We start from the raw sequence: 6,955 nt of genomic DNA on the forward strand, positions 1-6,955 counted from the left end.
ATTATATTCATTTATTAAAACATTCATAATTCTTAGCACTTCCATGTTGATTTCCATAAATGATGTTATGTGGATGCTCCGTCTGCTCAGAATAGATTGGTGTGGTAATTGTTGTAGCTACTTTGGATTTGATGACTTGCTTATAATTTATAGCTGGGGAGAAGCTGCAGGGTGAAAAATTTAAGATAATTAGAGACATTGGATTTTTTGAGTGCCAGGTACAGCTTCATGTTGCAGCAGTTTTAATGTGTTGCTTTTGGGGACTGGATGACTTCTCGAATTTTTTTTGTTGGTGAATTGGGGGGTGGGGGCGGGTGGGGAGTTAAGCAACAGTAAAATTATCAGTTTGTAAGTTTTGTCCAAATCATTATATCCTTCGTCAGTCACACTTGGGATTTCTCCTGGATGTGTTCATATGTGCACTTCAAATGTGCTACTCTCAGTGTCATAAATGTGGCAAGTGCTCATCCTAAGAAGGAAATCATACCAAGTCACTGATTTTTAACCACCTTGCCAAAAGGTAGATAGTTCTAATAATTTTAAACAATACTATGTTGTGTTTATCTTATGAGAGTATCTGCGTCCACACTTATATTACCTGATGCTTCTGTTATTAAAGGTTTTTATTGTCCTTGTTTGTAGACAGGTCACTAAAGAATCAGGACTTTAGCAGTTACTTGGCACATACATGTTAGTTTGTTTCTCTCCTCTCTCCTCAACCTCACCAGCAATTTATAATTCTGCAGATGATTTAAATGAATTTGATGGATGGCTAAGTTCTAAACAGGAAAAAATAAATAAAAATGCTCCAGTGAGTTTTTGAAAATAATGCCCCACTGGGTGAGAAAAAAGCCTGAGAGAAATCCTGTGCCGGAAAGGCATTCATGGGTTCACATGTTACTAAGTGAAAGAGAATCCGCATGACAGAAAATGTTTACAAATGCCTTAAACATGGGAAAAAAATCCAACCACAGCCCTCAGTTGATCACAAGATGCAAACCCCGGAGGAAAGCAAGCTTCCTTGGTCCTAGTGCTGATGCGGTCACTTTTAAAATGTCATTTGTTTGTCTTCATGAAATTTGATTCAAGTTCACATGGAATAAACACTTCTGAAATCATTCCCTTCTGGATCTCCTGTTTGAGGTCCAGAAGTGACCAGTTGTGGAAGTCTTGGGGCATAGCTGTGAAAGAGCATTGTGAAACCATCTACAACCTAAACCACTGTCACTCCATCTTCTTTCCTCGTGTTGTCTTTTGTAGTCAGCAAAGACTATTTTGGTTCTTGCTGGAATGGTGGGTTTGGTTTTGGTTTGATTTTATTTGTTTGAAATGTTTGCTGCTGTAAGTTTTCTGTAAGGTGACTCTGGGATAGTTACATCATGATTTTTATAAATTTGTGGTTTTTTGTAACTTTGCAATTTCCATGGCAAACAGTATTGTTTTTCAATATCAAGAGTTCCCAGATGTGTAAAATCAGTATCTGCTGGTCATCCTTCATAGACCTGGAACATCAGTTTCCTAGGCTGCTTTTTTCAGACGCTTACTACATCTGACACCTTTTGCTGAACAAAGTGATTTGCTGAAAGTCAGTTTGCCACAGCATGGACATTCTTACCATGTTCTTGCTAAACATTTTATGTTAATTCAAAGCTCTTTTTATCCATTCATACATGTGACGGTTATAGATTTGTATCCTTTTGGCATTTCTAAGACACTGTCCTGTGTATAGTTCTCAAACAAGGATTACTGCATTTATCTCTGGGAGGAATTGCCTTGTATGCTGAGTGTGTACAGATCTGTGCTGTTGACTGTCTTACAAAATTTAGCATCATTCTCAAATCACTCTGCGAGTTGTATTTCCTTCAGATATATACCAAGGCTGTTTCCAATTTCTTAATCTACTTGTTGGCTCAGAAGGACGCTTAACAGGCTAGACACTCTCATTTGTTGGACCGAAGGGAAGCTGAATAATCTTGGTAGGATATGAAAATCCCAAACAAAATTACATTTTAATGTTGTCTCTTCCTTCTTCCCATTTCTTTCCCTCTAAATTATCTTTGTTCTGATAGGCGGGTGAAGAGCCAGTGGCAGTAGGGGGATGTAAGGCAAGTGGAATGACTGGCTGGGTCCGTGCTGGGACGCAGTGATTTGGTTGACTGGGCAGTGACACTCTCTTCGTCATCCCCTTTGTCCCACCCCTGTCCCTTCTGTGGCAAATCAAGCTGAGCTGGAGTGCAGTAATGGCATTGCCATGGCTGTGTGAATACTGTGGGTAGGGTTGTGTTTGTTTCTTAGAACTAGCAGAGATATATGTATGTATGGGGGAACAGGGAAGAGGCAAAGGCCAAACTGCTACACGAAAGAAACTGTGCCCAGTCAAAACTGTGTGGAAGAACCCTCACACTAGGTTATACTAGGCCATTATGACAGTATCTGCTGACTCAGCCTTTTCTTATTGAGGTAAATTATATTAGGACCACCTAAAAATTGCACCATGGCATGGTATGAATACTTTGTCCTTTCTTCTTTGAAGGTATTTAATTATTTCAGCTGAGCAGCTATGGAGTTTTGGGAAAGGATAGTGGTCTGTGCAGGTCTCTCTGAGGAGGACTAACTCCCTGGCACCTGAGCAAGCCTCTGGGACCTGCTCCCCCACATCACTGAAGATGCTGGAAACGCAGTTCTGATATATGTCTTATTTGGAAAAAGCCATGCAACTTATCACCAAGCTCTATCTTTTTCTCTTTGTGGCTCTGTCTTTGTGCAGTCAGGTGGTGTGACACTCTTAAACGACCTTAGCTTCACTGTACCTTTAGTTTTTGGCTGCATCTGTATGGTTGCCTCCATCATAGGAAATTTTATGTGCTTGAGACCGTTTGTTAGCACTGAGGCACTGAATGACCAGCATTCATGCTGTTTTCCAGTATTTGTGTGGGCTCATTTATAAGCTGTCTTAGAAGGTTTTTTTTCCAACTTTCCGTATGGGGTGGCCATACGCAGATGGCCAGCTGAGAACAGTCCTTGGCCTATGGTAGCTCCCAAACTGTATCCAAAAACTATTTGCTATTGGCCCATGCAAAAGCTATGCCAGGGCTATTGGGGAAAACAAACAAACAAACAAAAAAAAACCACCAAAAAGCAGTACAGATGGTTGTATTCCAGTGCCCAGGAGCATTCCCCTGCCATTTTAATTTACCAGCAGCATAGTGGGAACCTACAGATTATCTGTAGTCTCTTCTTGACTTGTTTTTTTGCAAGCTTTGAGCTGGGATAGAGTGGTTTGTATGTATTCATTATTCTGGATTGATTCTTGATATGTCAGGTCTGTCTTTTTTCCTGATACTATAGTCATTTTTTGTCTTGCTCTGTCTTTGTAGGTGATAAGTTTAGCTAAAGCTGGAATCTGCCATAATGATATGAAATAAATTTCTCAGTAATTCCTGTCCTGTATTGGAAGACAAAAAAAAAATATATCTCTGGCCTGTTATTTGTTGTTTCTTCCCAACTTCTCCCCACTGCAGGAGTCAAGTGAAGTTTCCCTTCTAGTACTCAAGAAAAAAAAAATCTTTCCTGGAAGTAACGAGTCTTCTGTTCCTTGGCTCTGCATTCCCAACAGCATTCTCTGTGAGGAGATTAAAGAGGTGAAATGTAGGGGTGGGCATGCTTAGAGTTGTCATTAGGAAGTGGGGGAAGAGCCAGCTACCATTGCAGCTACCCACAGAAGGCTGTGAGAGGATGGAATGAGTAAAAATAGCCTTAGGAGATACTGAAGTCATTGTGAAAGGAGAAAACTGATGTGAGAGGGTCTGGCAGAGTGGCTGCAGAACAGAGGCTGCTGCATTGTGTAGAAGTGGAAGCTCTGATGAGTGGGTTGCTCTGATGTCTGGGGAGCATTTAGGTAATTGCTGAGGGTGGATGTGAAAACTTCTGTAGCAGAATTAAAATAATGATACACTGTCTTTCAGAGAGTGAGCAGTAGCAGCTGTGTCATAAGGGCAAGACAGGACATTGGCTTTGAACAGAAGAGATTAAAAGTAGAGATGGGCACAAACCCAATAGATAGATATTTTACTAATATGACTTTGACTGTAATGTGCATTTTTAAAATCTACTTTGAGGTTTCTTAACTTTGTGGCTGCCAATTTTAAGAGGTAAATAGGATGCAGATATATCTGTATCTGTAATTTCTATTTGCGTAGTCTTTCCTGCTTATTTTGTGCTTCTTGGTAGCCATCTGTAATGTGACAAGAACGCACAACTAACGCTTCCCAGTCCCCCACCTTATTTTCTACCTCTCTTATAACAGCAGAAGCAACCGAATCAGCAAAGCTACCAACAACGTCCGTGTTACACAGTATTGATTCATTCTCTGAGCACCCATTCATTTTGGGCACGGAGTAAGGTGAGGCAGGGTGTGTGGGGGTGGAGGTGGGTAATGATTTAATTAGAGAGTAGGCATACAGAGCAAGGTGTATGACATTGGCATAATCTTTATTCTGAAATTTAAAAGCTACATATTTGACTTCAAACAAGAGGTTTAGTAAGTAAGCTTTGATACAGTTTTATGTGTCCTGCTGCCACGCACTGCATGTACCTGGCCTTTTATTAATTTTCTTTTTCATCCTTACTGAGTAAATGTTAATTTACCAAATGCAAAGGAGAAAATGTAGATTTGAAAATAAGAAAGCTGTTACATGTCTGTTTTTTTAGAATCTCAAAACAATTCAGACACTCATCCTTTCAAGCTTTTAATCTCAGTCCTCTGTAGGATTCATATTTTTGTGCTTTCTGCGTATGTCATAGATGGTAACTGTGATATCAAGGCTCTCATTCAGCAGTGGTATTTACTTGTCTGGACCTGTACCTGGAATCTGGACCGCTGGATCTCAGAGGACTGGGTTTCACACCTAACACTCGTGTAAGGTTTTGTAGAGAATTGGGGACCTTCATGGCAAATAGATTTAACATTTAGTTGGGGAAAAATGCTTTTTGTTTTGGGTAAAAAATTACATAGTGGGTGGAAATGTGCTCCATAACAAGGTATGAACCTTCAGGCTAATGGTGGTTTTCTGAAAAATCTAATGGGTCTTGAGACAGGATTTTGTCTTCTGCAGCTGCTTGATCTGGCCTCTGTGCTCTCTGCCTTCCACGCTGCAGCAGATGGAGCTTTCAGAAAACTGAGTTTTACCTTGCAAGTGGCTGTACCACAAGCAGAGTGGCCTATTTGCAGAATAAAGACATCTGCATGCACAGGTCTTCTGCCAAGCCTTGATCTGGAAGTGCAGGGTCTGCAGTAAAATTTACTGAAAACTCAAGAAGCTTGGGTCTCTCTCCAAAAAGCCTAAGGGCTGTTTAGGTGTGTAAGGGAGGAGATCAAGAGAGAGAGGTGAAGGGCAGGAAGGAACACAGCTTTAAAGTTAATTTTATTGTGGAGTGGTGTAAAAAAAGATGATTCCTGGCTTACCAGTTTTCAGTTCATTAGAAAATGTATTTTAGAGAGAGCATGCTATGAAAGCTTTCTTGTACAAAGATGTATCAGTTGTTTAGGAAAAGCCCGAGTTCTAAATATAGGAAAAATCTAAGCTTGTGGGTTGTGGAGTTAGACAGCTGATACTATAATAAGCTTTCTAGTCACTTAATGGCTGAATCTCAACGTTAATTTTCAGCTTTTTCCTGGAGGCATTTGTTCAAATAACTCTTACGTTTTTGATCTGGGAAAATGATCTGTAAAGGATTGGTTTGTTATGTGATTAAGCATAGAAGATTTTTAGTTAAATTCCATGGCATTTTTTCTTTTTCTACTCTTTTTTTTTTTTAAGCTAAACTTGCACATATACTTATGAAAAGTAATAATTTCCAATTCACACTGCAGAAATATTGCATGGTTTTGAAACATGCTCAAAAAACAAACATGCTTTTTTGAGACACACTCGTTGAACAGTGCTTACAGAATGGTGATGACTTTACTAACAGGCAAGCTATTACTCCTTGGAAAGGTAAATCTTAAACTGATGTGCCAATGGTGTTTTGATGCTAAGTACAGTTTCTGGGTGTGTGATTTAATATTTTCCCTTTTCAACTGCAATACCCTTGTAGACCTGTGGAAACAATAAAACAAACATTCCCTCTAGTGGCCACTAACAGTGTATTTCATGGGACACAAAGGTTGCTGAGAACGCTAAATATAGACCCATTTCTATTTAAGTTGTAATAGGTAACTTGTTTATTTGTTTATGTTCTCGCACAACTATGATAGTGTGCCCCAAAATCGGAGCTGGTGTAGATACCAAATTACAACAACAGCTCTGATACAGGATTTAGGACACGCTCACGTGATTGGGATGATATTGAAAATAGGGTAAGGAAGAAATGCTTTTCTTGGAAAAATCCCAACAGTTGCAAAATCTTGGAAACTCTTTATCAGTTTCTAAAATCCTGTTGGTTATTTCCGAATTGTGCATGTTTTTTCATTGTATCAGATCACGTGTAATAATGTGTTTGATGAGGAGGATTTGGCATCAGGAGTCCCTACCTCTGCAGCTTCCCGGAGTTACCGTGTGAGCACACCTGGTGCTACCTGCAGCCTCCTTCCTCTGTCAATAAAACAGAACTAGCGTGGAACTGAACCAGGCGGTGCTTTTGGCTGTAAATGTACGGGCATGCCTGGGAGACACTAACGGACTGATAAACCTGCATGGATCTAAAAAAATTTCCCCCGCCCCTTTTTATTTCAGCCCTAAGCTGCAACCAGCGTCTTTTTAATGGCCCGGAGCGGCGGGAGCGCGGCTGCTGACTCACCGCCTGACCTTTAGCGACTTCCCCCGCCCTCCGCAGGCCGCAGCCTTTATTTGGCGAGGTGCGAGCGGGCCCGTTTCGTAACAGCCTTTGGGAGCGCTGACTAACGGTGGGAAATCACGGCAGGCACCGCCCCCCCCCCCGGTTTTGCTACAGGCAG

The sequence above is a fragment of the Falco rusticolus genome, chromosome 5, assembly GCF_015220075.1.
Source record: "Falco rusticolus isolate bFalRus1 chromosome 5, bFalRus1.pri, whole genome shotgun sequence".
NCBI lineage: Eukaryota > Metazoa > Chordata > Aves > Falconiformes > Falconidae > Falco > Falco rusticolus.